Below are 12,711 nucleotides of genomic sequence, written 5' to 3'. Positions count from 1 at the left end.
CCTGTCGCCATCTTGGATTCGGGGGCCTGGAGGAAAGGAGTCCCCCGCAGCAGCGCTGCACATTGCGCTGCCGTGGGGGGCTCAGGGAAGCACGGAGGGAGCCCCCTCCCTGCCGATGCTTCCCTTTAACTCCCGGTACACCGCGATCATGTTTGATCGCGGTGTGCAAGGGGTTAACGTGTCGGGGGCGGTCCGTGACCGCCCCTGTCACATTGTGCCGGGTGTCAGCTGTGATAATCAGCTGACACCCGGCCGCGATCAGCGGCGCTCACCACGTGGGCGCCGCTGATCGCTCCCGACGTACTATTCCGTCCATGGGCATAGGGGCCCAGGTCCCATGGACGGGATATACCGTCGGATGTCAGGAAGGGGCTAAAGAAAAAATAAATAAATTAAAAAAAAATGTGACCAATATTTAAAAAGTTGTTTCAATGGAATGCAATTTGGCCTATGTGCACACATGCGGAATTGCCACGGAAATTTCCGCAACTCCCTGCCGCGGGAAATATGCATGCGGAATTCCCGCGAAAAGCTAGCATTTTGCAAGCGTAATTAGCTTGCAGAATGCTAGCGTTTTCCAAGCGATCTGTAGCATCGCTTGGCAAACTAATTGAGAGGTTGGTCACGCTTGTCAAACATAGTGTTTGACAAGTGTGACCAACTTTTTACTATTGAGGCTGCCTATGCAGCATCAGTATTAAAAGATATAATTTGAAAAATAATAAAAAATTGTCATTCTTACTTTCCGGTGGCCCCTGCAGCCTTCCTGAGCCTCGCGATGCTCCCGGCAACTCCCGTTCCCAGCGATGCCTTGCAACAATGACCGACATAGCATCACGTGAGACCGCTACATCATCACAGGTCATTGTCGCAAGGTATCGCTGGGAACGGGAGTTGCTGGGAGCATCGCTGAGGCCTGCGAACTCTGCGGGGGACGCCGGAAGGTGAGAATATCACAATTTTTTATTTTAATTTCTTTTTTAACAGGGATATGGTACCCAGGGCCTGGAACACAGTCTCCTCTCCTCCAGACCGTGGGTACCATCCGCACATTTTCCGCTTACTTTGCACATGATGGGCTTAGCCACATGCGGAAATTAAGCGGATCAATGCATTCTTTTGTGTGTGTAATCCCCCCAATTCCGCACAAAGAATGAGCATGCTGCGTAATTCTCCGCGATGCGATTCCGCTGCGGAACAATACGCAGCATTAGCACAGCATGTGCGGAATGCCATTTAATTCAATGGGTTGCTTTTTGTATGTGTTTTTGCGTGGAAAAAACACATAAACTCTGCAACGTGTGCACATAGCCTTAACCCCTTTCTGACATCAGACGTACTATCCCGTCCATGGGACCCGGGCCCCTATGCCCATGGACGGGATAGTACGTCTAGCGCGATCAGCGGCTCCCACGTGGTGAGCGTCGCTGATCGCGGCCGGGTGTCAGCTGATTATCACAGCTGACACCCGGCACAATGTGTCAGGGCGGTCACGGACCGACCCCGATATGTTAACCCCTTGCACACCGCGATCAAACATTATCGCGATGTACCGGGGGTTAAAGGGAAGCATCGGCAGGGAGGGGGCTCCCTCCGTGCTTCCCTGAGCCCCCCACAGCAGCGCAATGTGCAGCGCTGCTACGGGGGGCTCCTTCCCAGCAGGCCCCCGAATCCAAGATGGCGACGGGGGCCTGCAGGGAGCTGACTTCCTCAGTGCCTGCAAAGCGCAGGCATGAGGAAGTCTGCAGCAGTGCCTGTGATGTGACAGATTAGCGATCTGTCACAGGACAGTGATGTCCCACCTGGGACTATGTAATAAAGTTTTTAAAAGAAAAAAAAAAAGTGTTAAAATAATTTTAAAAAAATCGCCAAATAAATTAGAAAAAAAAAAAAATTCCCCCAATAAATCCATTTTTTGGAAATAAAAAAAAAAAGTACACATATTAGGTATCGCCGCGTCCGTAACGACCTTCCCTATAAAACTGTCCCATTAGTTAAGCCCTTTAGGGAACCTCTTAAAAAATGAAAATTTAAAGACGAAGCAAAAAATGATTTATCATACCGCCAAACAAAAAGTGCAATAACGCGCGATCAAAAAGATGCATATAAATATCCATGGCACCGCTGAAAACGTCATCTTGTCCCGCAAAAAACGAGGTGCCACACAGAATCATCAGCAAAAAAATAAAGTTATAGCTCGCAGAATAAAGCGATGCAAATAAAGCAATGCAAAAATAGTTTTCATTGCATAAAACCGACAAAACATAAAAAAACGACCTAAATGAGGTATCGCTGTAACCGTACTGACCCGAAGAATAAAACCGCTTTATCAATTTTACCGCACGCGGAACGGTGTAAACGCACCCCCCCCAAAAGAAATTCATGAAACGCTGGTTTTTGTTCATTCTGCGTCCCAAAAATCGGAATAAAAAGTGATCAAAAAATGTCACGTGCCCGAAAATGGTACCAATAAAAACGTCAACTCGTCCCGCAAAAAATAAGACCTCACATGACTCGGTGGGTCAAAATACGGAAAAATTATAGCTCTCAATATGTGGTGATGCAAAAACTATTTTTACAATAAAAAGCGTCTTTTAGCGTGTGACAGCTGCCAAACATAAAAACCCGCTATAAATAGTATATCAAACCCCCCGTTATCACCCCCTTAGTTAGGGAAAAATAATAAAATGAAAAGAAAATGTATTTATTTCCATTTTCCCATTAGGGTTAGGGCTGAGATTAGGGTTAGGGGTGTGTTGGGGTTAGGGTTGGAGTTATATTTGGGGGGTTTCCACTGTTTGGGCACATCAGGTGCTCTCCAAATGCAACATGGCGTCTGATCTCAATTCCAGCCAATTCTGAGTTGAAAAAGTCAAATGGTGCTCCTTCCCTTCCAAGCTCTGCCATGCGCTCAAACAGTGTTTTACCCCCACATATAGGGTATTGGCCTACTAAGGACAAATTGCAAAACAACTTTTGGGGTCCAATTTCTCCTGTGACCCTTAGGAAAAAAAAAATGGGGGCAAAAATATCATTTTTGTGGAAAGAAATGATTTTTTTTATTTTCACGCCCGGGCGTTATAAACTTCTGTGAAGCCCTTGGGGGTTCAAAGTGCTCACCACACATCTAGATAAGTTCCTTAGGGGGTCTAGTTTCCATAATGGGGTCATTTGTGGGGGGGTTTCCACTGTTTAGGTACATTAGGGGCTCTCCAAAGGCAACATGACACCCGCAGACCATTCCATCAAAGTCTGCATTCCAAAACGTCACTACTTCCCTTCCGAGCCCTGACATGTGCCCATACAGTAGTTTTCTCCCACATATGGGGTATCAGCGTACTCAGGACAAATTGGACAAGAACTTTTTGGGTCCAATTTCTCCTGGTACCCTTGGGAAAATAAAAAAAATTGGTGACTAAAAGATCATGTTTGTGGAAAAAATACAAATTTTTTATTTTCACGCCCGGGCGTTAAACTTTTGTGAAGCACTGGGGGGTTCAAAGTGCTCACCACACATCTAGATAAGTTCCTTGGGGGGTCTAGTTTCCAAAATGGTGTCATTTGTGGGGGGTTTCCACTGTTTTGGTATATCAGGGGTTTTCCAATCGCGACATGGTGTCCGATCTCAATTCCAGCCAAAAACGTCAAATGGCGCTGCTTCCCTTCCGAGCTCTGCCATGCGCCCAAATAGTAGTTTACCCCCACATGTGGGGTATCAGCGTACTCAGGACAAATTGCACAATAACTTTTAGGGTCCTGTTACCCTTGGGAAAATAAATATTGGGGGTGAAAAGATCATTTTTGTGGAAAAAATGATTTTTTTAATTGTACCGCTGTACGTTATAAACTTCTGTGAAGCCCTTGTGGGTTCAAAGTTCTCACCACATATCTAGATAAGTTCCTTGGGGGGTCTAGTTTCCAAAATGGGGTCACTTGTCGGGGGTTTCCACTGTTTAGGTACATCAGGGGCTCTCCAAACGTGACATGGCGTCCGATCTGAATTCCAGCCAATTTTGCATTGAAAAAGTCAAACGGCGCTCCTTCCCTTCTGAGCTCTGCCATGCGCCGACTCCGAAACAGTGGTTCCCCCCCACATATCAGGTATCAGCGTACTCAGGACAAATTGCACAATAACTTTAGCAGTCCAATTTCTCCTGTTACCCTTGGTAAAATAAAAAAAATTGAACCTGAAGTAATTTTTTTGTGAAAAAAAGTTAGATGTTCATTTTTTTTTTAAAATATTCAAAAAATTCCTGTGACGCACCTAAAGGGTTAATAAACTTCTTGAATGTGGTTTTGAGCACCTTAAGGGGTGCAGTTTTTAGAATGGTGTCACTTTTGGGTATTTTCTATCATATAGACCCCCTCAAAGTGGCTTCAAATGTGATGTGGTCCGTAAAAATAAAATGGTGTTGCAAAAATGAGAAATCGCTGGTCATCTTTTAACCCTTATAACTTCCTAACAAAAAAAATATTTTGGTTCCAAAATTGTGCTGATGTAAAGTAAACATGTGGGAAATGTTACTCATTAAGATTTTTGTGTGCCGTATCTCTGTGATTTAAGGGCATAAAAATTCAAAGTTGTAAAATTGCGAAATTTTCAAAATTTTCGCCAAATTTCCGTTTTTTTCACAAATAAACGCAAGTTATTTGAATGAAATTTTACTACTATCATGAAGTACAATATGTCATGAGAAAACAATGTCAGAATCACTGGGATCCATGGAAGCGTTCCAGAGTTATTACCTCATAAAGGGACTGTGGTCAGAATTGTTAAAATTGGCCCGGTCATGAACGTGCAAACCACCCTTGGGGGTGAAGGGGTTAATGTTTTTAGTGTTCCTTTGTGGCCTGTGAAACAAACACACTTTTCCTGATTTTTCTTCATTTTTCCCCAATATCTGCAAAAACAGAAAAGATTCTACGAACGACTTAAAAGTTACGCCCACTGTATTGTGAAACAAAGATCCAAAATTGATTTGAATATCCGATCAAGAACATTTTTTTTTTATAGCCGTGAAAAACGCATGTACAATAAAATCTGAAAATTGTCTGATTTGAGATTGGAGTAAATTGGTCCAGTCATAAACAGGTTAAAGTAACATTGAGTTGCAGTGCCTTTGACCTAAAAATATAGAATTAAAAAAATGGCAATGAAGTTGTCATAACAAATGCATTACATGTGAATAAAGCCTTAAAACTTCTGTTTTCTGGCAGCATAATTTGTATGTGCTAAGATCACTGGTATTGGCATTTACATTACTTCAATGTGCTTTGCTCTCACATGATACTTTAGCTTGGGAACTTTGATGTCGATCACATCTGTAGTTGTTCTTCAAACCATCTTTAGTTAGAAAAATTGATGCTGGCTAAATCTTATCTACACCCAGTGGAATAAATGGCTGTGTAACACATGATAGGCCAAGTCATTATGAAAACAGTTCTAATATGTATGTTTTTCATGAAACACAAATTACAAAAATATAGAACAAACCTTTGTAATTTGGTGATGAACAATGCTTTATCCAGAATGACTGAGCACCGTGTCACAAGGCAAAAATGATACCTAAAGGTAGTGTCACACTTAGCGATGCACCAGCGATCCCGACCAGCGATATCGCGCGGTCAGGATCGCTGGTGCATCGCTAAGTGGTCGCTAGTGAGCTGCCACACAGGCTGATCTCACCAGCGACATAGCAGGGGTCGGGGGTCGCTTCTTACCTGTCATACGCGGCGTCTTGACGTCCTCTCGCCCGCGTCCACGCATCGCTCGTCGGCGCCACAGGAAGCCCAGCAGGAAGCGCCCGACGAGAAATGGTCCAGGACGTTCTAGCGCGATCAGCGATAATCAACGGGGAAGCCGGTCGGAGGTAAGTATCACATGTAGCGATATCGCTAGCAATATCGCTGCTGCATCACAAAATCGGTGACGTTACAGCGATATTGCCAGAGATATCGCTATGTGTAACGGGCCCTTAACCCTACATGCCAGGTCTGGCGGCTGAAAAAAATTCTCTCTTTTTCTCTTTCTCTTTCTCTCTCTCTCTTTTTCTCTCTCTCTCTCTCTCTCTCTCTCTCTCTCTCTCTCTCTTTCTCTCTCTCTCTTTCTCTTTCTTTCTCTCTCCCTCTCTCTTTCTCTTTCTCTTTCTCTTTTGCTTTCTCTTTCTCTTTCTCTCTCTCTCTCTTTCTCTTTCTCTTTTGCTTTCTCTCTTTCTTTCTCTTTCTCTCTTTCTTTCTCTTTCTCTTTCTCTTTCTTTCTCTCTCTCTTTCTTTCTCTCTCTCTTTCTCTCTCTCTCTTTCTTTCTCTCTCTCTTTCTCTCTCTTTTTCTCTCTCTCTCTTTCTTTCTCTCTCTGTCTCTCTCTCTCTTTCTCTCTTTCTTTCTCTCTCTTTCTCTCTTTGTTTCTTTCTCTCTCTCTCTCTCCTCCCCGGGCTCCTTTAAATTTCTGCCTTCCCCGGATCAGTCAAAGCAACGTATGTGTGAAACAGACCTTACTAATATACCAAAAATGTATAGTTTGTTTTTTGTTTTTGTTTTTCACTCGATATAAAAAAACCCCTCATATAGTAAAAAAAAAAAACAAACTTGTCACCGTTTAGGTGTAAGGGCTTATTTTTTGCGCCTTGTGCTGAAGTTTTTACGGATACCATTTTGGGGGGTAGATACGATGTTTTGATTGCCTACGGCTAAAAAAAAAAAAAAAAAATGTAATTCTGTTTGCATTTTGTTTTCTATTTACGCCGTTTACCGATCAGATTAATTATATATTTGGTAGATCTGACTTTTTCAACAGTGATACCAAATGTATTTTTTTTTATAATTACTTCAAAGCAGGTGATTTGAGCTTTATATATTTTTTTTCTTTTTACTGTATTCCTTAGTCCTCTTAGGGGACTTTGAACCTGCTATCATCCAATCGCTTGAATTTACTATATCAGTGCATCATGGTCAAAGTTTTCAGCGGACCCCCTCCTGTCATGGCAACCCATCGGCGCCCCGAGATAACGAATTAATCATCTCCCTGCCGGTGTGCTTTAAATGCCACTATCCGAGATTGCCAGGAATGGTGGGTAACCCTTTTCTGACATTTGTTGTAATAATATGTCGCTGTGCCTTGGACCTAGCTGACCAGGGACGGATTATTACGTCCTCTCGATCGCATATGGGCTGTACATGGGTGATCGCCTCTGGGTGTCAGCTGATTCTGACTCCGGCACTAAGGCTATGTGCACACACTGCGGATTGGTCTGCGGATTTTTATCTGCAGAACCGCAGGTAAAATACCTGCGGTTTTGCCCTGCGGTTTGCCACCTGGACAATGGAATAGGTGGCAAACCGCAGCAGAATCCGCAGAAATAATTGACATGTCAATTGTTTCTGCGGATTCAAACCCGCAGCTTTTCCGCAGTTAAAAATCCGCAGCGTGTGCACAGCAGAATGTTAATCCCATAGGATAACATGCTACTGTACACTGTCTGCAGAACTGCTGCGGCCAAAACCGCAGCAGAACCGCAGCGTGTGCACATAGCCTACGTGCCAGGGGCAGTCACGCACCACTCCCGGAACTTTAACCCCCTAAATGCTGAGATCGAACGTGATCACAGTATTCTGGGAGCCGGTAGAGGGATGACAGCCCCTCTGCCCATGGATCGGCGACCCGGCGGCGTGACATGGGGTCCCAATCTTTCCTATGGTGACATAGTGTCGTAATGATGACATCCAGGTCACCAGATCTAGGAAGGTTGCTTGATTATGTGCAGTGCATGATCAGCATTTTTGTCTATCCCCATGCTGTACAAGCGATCAGCCTGCAAAAAATGATTGTCCCATAGTGGGACAAAGTAAAAAAAAATTAAATAAACAAAAGTACACATATTTGGTATCGCCTTGTCCTCAACTGCCCGACCTATAAAACTGGTCAACAAGTTAACACCTTTAGTAAACACCATAAAAAAAGACAAAAAGCAATGCTTTATCATACCCCCAAATAAAGAGGAATAAGATGCATATAAATAAACATGATACCACTGAAAACGTCATCTTGTCCCACAAAAAAAAAAACTGCCATACAGCTCCATCAGCGAAAAAATAGTTATAGCTCTCAGAATAAAGCGATGCAAAAATAATTTTTTCTGTAAAATAGTTTGTGTAAAAACACCACAACATAAAAAAACAATATAAATGTAGTATCTCTGTAATCGTACTGATCTGAAGAATAAAACTGCCTTATCAATTTTATTGCACACACAACTGCATAACCCCCCCACCCCCCAAAAATATTACTGAATTGCTGTTTTTTGTTCATTTTGTTTCCCAAAAATCTGCATAGAAAATGATCAAAAAAGTGTCATGTGCCCGAATATGGTACCAATAAAAACGTCAACTCATCATGCAAAAAACAAGACATCACATGACTCTGTGAGCCAAAATATTGAAAAACTATAGCTCTCAACATACGGTGATGCATTAACTATTTTTTGCAATAAAAATTATCTTTTAGTGTGTGACAGCAGCCAAACATAAAAACCCGATATAACTCTGATATCGCTGCAATCGCAACGACCTGAATGATAAAGTTTCCTAATCACTTATACCGTGCAATAAATAAAACCAATTCTTCACATGCTGTTTTTTTTTTCATTCTGCCTCCCAAAGATCGCAGTAAGGCTTGTGATTCAGATGGAGCCTCTGGAAGAAGATTCCCTTAAACTAGGCAGATGGAGGCACTGTGGACACCGTCTGACCTGTGATCCGGTGGTGTCCGTCTTTTTAGGATTGCATAAAAGTGCTGTCGGACACAGTTTTGCGCACTTCTGAAAAGGAGGACACCGCTGAACAGAGGCCAGACGGAGTCCAGAGTAATTCATTATAGTGAATGGATCCCTCAGGATTTCATCTGAATCACATCACTCAGAGATATAGATGGAAATCCCAAAGTAAGAGCGCTGGATAAATGTGATCCCAAACGTTATGTAAAATGTTCCCAATAAAAGCTTCAATTCAATCCACAAAAAAAGCAAGTCCCCACTCAGGTCGTCATCTGTTAACTGAAATATAGGTGGCTTTCACGTTACCGGTAGCACAATGGCGCTGGAAAAGCGAAATTGCTCCTCACCCGCCAAAAGAAATTGAGCAAATTCTCTGCTCCCAAATCCAAATGTCCCCTACCTTCTGAGCCCCACAGTGTACCTAAACCACATATAGCTTGCACATTTGGCATTTCTGAAGCGATGAGAGCCCCCTAACTAGTGGTTGCATGCCTACAGAAGCACAGGTTGGGCATAGCGTACTGGTGACTACTGCAGCGGCCGTTTGCAATTTTTCACTCTGCAGCATTCATTGCTGCTTGTTTCTGGAAAATACCCATGGAGTCAAAATTCAGTACACCTGTAGATAAATTCCCAAAGGGGTATAATTTACAAAATGGGGTCACTTGAGTGGGGTTTCTACTCTTTTAGCAATTAGGGGCCCTGTGTATGGAGTCTGCAAACTGTTCTAGGAACATCTGCGCTCCAGAAGGCAAATAGTGCTCTGTTCCTCCGGAATCTCTCCGTATGGCTAAGTAGTACTGTACATCCATATATGGGATATTGCCATGTTCAGTAGAAATTGTGGGACAAATGTTGCTGTCGTTTTTACCCACTTGTGTGAAAATATAAAATCTGGGGCTAAAACAATGTTTTGGTGGTTAAAAATGTAGTATTTTTTTCTTTACTGCCCAATGGTATAAAATTCTGTGACACACCCGTGGTGTCAATATGATCACTGCACCCCTAGATGAATTCATTGAGAGGTGTAGTTTGTAAAATGGGGTCACTTATTAGGGGGGGGGGTTCTGCTGTGTTGGCACCTCATGGGTTCTCCCAGTGGGTCATGGTACCTGCAAAAACCATATCAGTGAAATCTGGCGCTCCTTGCCTTCTGAGCTTTGCACTGTGCCTGAATAATATTTCCAGATTACATGTAGGGTATTGGCACATTCAGGAAAAAATAAACCTCAGTTTGCTGTAAGAAAAAAAAAAAATTCCTATTAGCCCTTAGAAAAATTAAAAACTTGGGGCTAAAACAACATTTTAGTGGTAAAAATGTACCGTATATACTCAAGTATGAGCCGACCCTAGTATAAGCAGAGACCCCTAATTTTGCCACAAAAAAACTGGGAAAAGTTAGACTCGAGTATAAGCAGAGGGTGGTGCTGCACAACGGCTAAGGCCTGTTTCACACATACGTTGTCGGCGGTCAGCTGCAATCCGCCAAAGGTGAAAAAGAACTGATCCGTCTCCATTCAGTGAAGTACGGATTACAGCGGACCACGTAGTAGGACGGATCTGAAGTGGCGGGAAATAAAGCGACCGTGGCCGTATCATGTGAGGGATGTTGCTGTTGTCATCATGAAGTCCATCAGCGCCGCAATGACCAGGATTGGTGAGATCTCGGCATGAGTGCCGCGATGCGAGAGGATCCTAGGATCGGCGAGATCTCGGTATGAGCGCCGCGATGTGAGAGGATTCTAGGATCGGCGAGATCTCGCCAGGATCGGCATGGAATCCGATGAGAGGAGAGAGATTTTATCGGCTCCCGGAACGGCATTTATGGGTTAATGCCGAAATTAGCGGACCGTCAAAGCCAAAAAACGTTGCCGGGTCTGTTTCATCTGCCCAGGAGCCACTCAAATCTTGACGGATCTGTAAAAAAGTGGGTGGGATGGACGACCGTCAGTCAAGATCCGCCAATAATGTAAGTCTATGGGGGAAAAAACGGATCCACCCCTTTTTTTGGCGGATCCGTTTTTTTTTTTTACAAATTTGGCAGACTTTGACTGAAGGGAAAAAACGAATGTGTGAAACAAGCCTAATGGTAGTCCAAAAAGATGCTCCATAGATAAATACCCCCCATAAAATGCTGCACAAGGGTTAATGGTGGCCCAAGAAGATGCTCCTTAGATAAATATGGCCCATATATTGCTGCTGCTGCAATAAAAAAAAAGACATACTTCCCTCTCGTCGCTGGGGGCCAGGTGCCGGTGTCCTGAGCAGGCGGGGACACCGGCGCGCTATGGGGGTCAGGTCAGGCCCCCGGCACTGGAGATATTCACCTATCCCCGTTCCATCGCCGCGCGCCGCTCTGTCTCCTGGGTCTCTGCAGTGACGTTCAGCAGAGGGCGCTCACTGACTCCGTCATTGCGCCCTCTGACCTGAACGTCAGTCAGAGAACACGGAGGACAGAGCGGCCCGCGGTTGTGGAACAAGATCAGGTGAATATTGCACTGCTCCCCATCCTCCCCCCTGCTTGTTCCATGGTCTTGGCGCCGCAGTTGTTCGAGGTTTCAGCGGTCACGTGGTACCGCTTATTAAAGTATTAAAGTGATGAATATGCGTGATGGATGCCGTTCTACCAGACGTGATGCTATTCCCTTCATTTGTAACCTGACCCTGTAGCCAGTTTGTGGCCTCAGCTGGTTGGTTATTTAATGTATGAGATATCATCACACCTAGTCCCATAGATTAAATGGACAGGATTTTTTTTTTAACTTTCTGTACCCACAGAAACTTCTTGAGATAGAAGGGATTGGAGTGGTAAATAACACAAATGCCTTTATTTTATAACGATCCCTTCCCATTGGGGTTTTAAGCACTGGTATATTATAAAGTTGGTTCTTATACTGGACCAGCTATTAAATCACGCAGCTAACAGGTCTAAACCTGTTAATAGTTATGGAAATTTGCATTGCTGGTCACTGGAAACTGCTGGATGGGTCAATGAATAGCTGATAGTTTTCTTTATAATTGTATTTCTACAAAGTACTTGGTTAGACAATGAGTTATCTAATACGTCATTATTTTGATGGATGTCAGTTAAGTGCCTCCACCCAAGGTGAAAAATGACTTTGGGTGTAGTTACATGAGGGAAGATGAAAATACAAATGCAAATAATTTGCCACTTTCCATTCTCTTAGTCATATAAAAGGAGAATTCTTGGTTTTGCGTTAAAAATTCACTTTAACTGAGAATACATGATAAATGGACTTGGTGCCCACCTTTTCCCATCACTCCTAAGAAGGCTGCAGCGCTTCTTAAGCTGTGTACTGCCTCTTGATTGCCTGAGACACTATTCCCTGCTCTCGGATTCACCAGTACTTCTCTTGGGAGTCTTAGAAGAGGAATATACATCTATCATTTGAATGTTATTTAATCTCGTATGTCAGCCAGTTTATCAATTTTCTGGTGTAGTCACTCGAGGGCTTGATTGAGCATTCTCTCAAACTGCTTTTGCTTGATTGTAGGAGCTTTAAAGGGAATTTGTCAGCAGGTTTTTTTCTGCCTAATCTGATAAAATGTCGGGGCAGAGACCCTGATTCCAGCAATGTCACTTACTGGGCAACTTGGTGTAGTCGATATAAAATAACCTTTATCAGGAGATTATCACTGTAGGACTAGTAAACCTGTTGCCATGTAGTTCTCCATATTCATGAGCACTGTATTACACTGCCTCGACCACTATTCGGCAGCTCTATGCTAGCGCACAGTATACACAGAAATCTGTCAGAAATCAGTGGTATGCTCAGCTCAGAATTCAGAGAACTGGTTCATCTACAGCAGAGAGTGATTTTATCAAAACTGCAGCAATCTGTAAACTAAAAGCCCCCTTACACCTTAAGGTAGTGTCACACTTAGCGATGCACCAGCGATCCCGACCAGCGATATGACGCGGT

General features: G+C 43.6%; 1 protein-coding gene across 1 annotated transcript in view; it reads left to right on the top strand.

Moving 5' to 3' along the window:
• The window catches only part of SPPL3 (signal peptide peptidase like 3), a 150,814-nt gene that overhangs the window by 22,537 nt on the left and 115,566 nt on the right, over positions 1-12,711 (top strand). The window lies entirely within an intron of this gene.

This window comes from Dendrobates tinctorius, unplaced genomic scaffold (genome assembly GCF_039654945.1).
Source record: "Dendrobates tinctorius isolate UK_male_01 unplaced genomic scaffold, ASM3965494v1 ptg000073l, whole genome shotgun sequence".
Lineage (NCBI taxonomy): Eukaryota > Metazoa > Chordata > Amphibia > Anura > Dendrobatidae > Dendrobates > Dendrobates tinctorius.
This window is presented reverse-complemented; position numbering and strand designations above follow the sequence as displayed.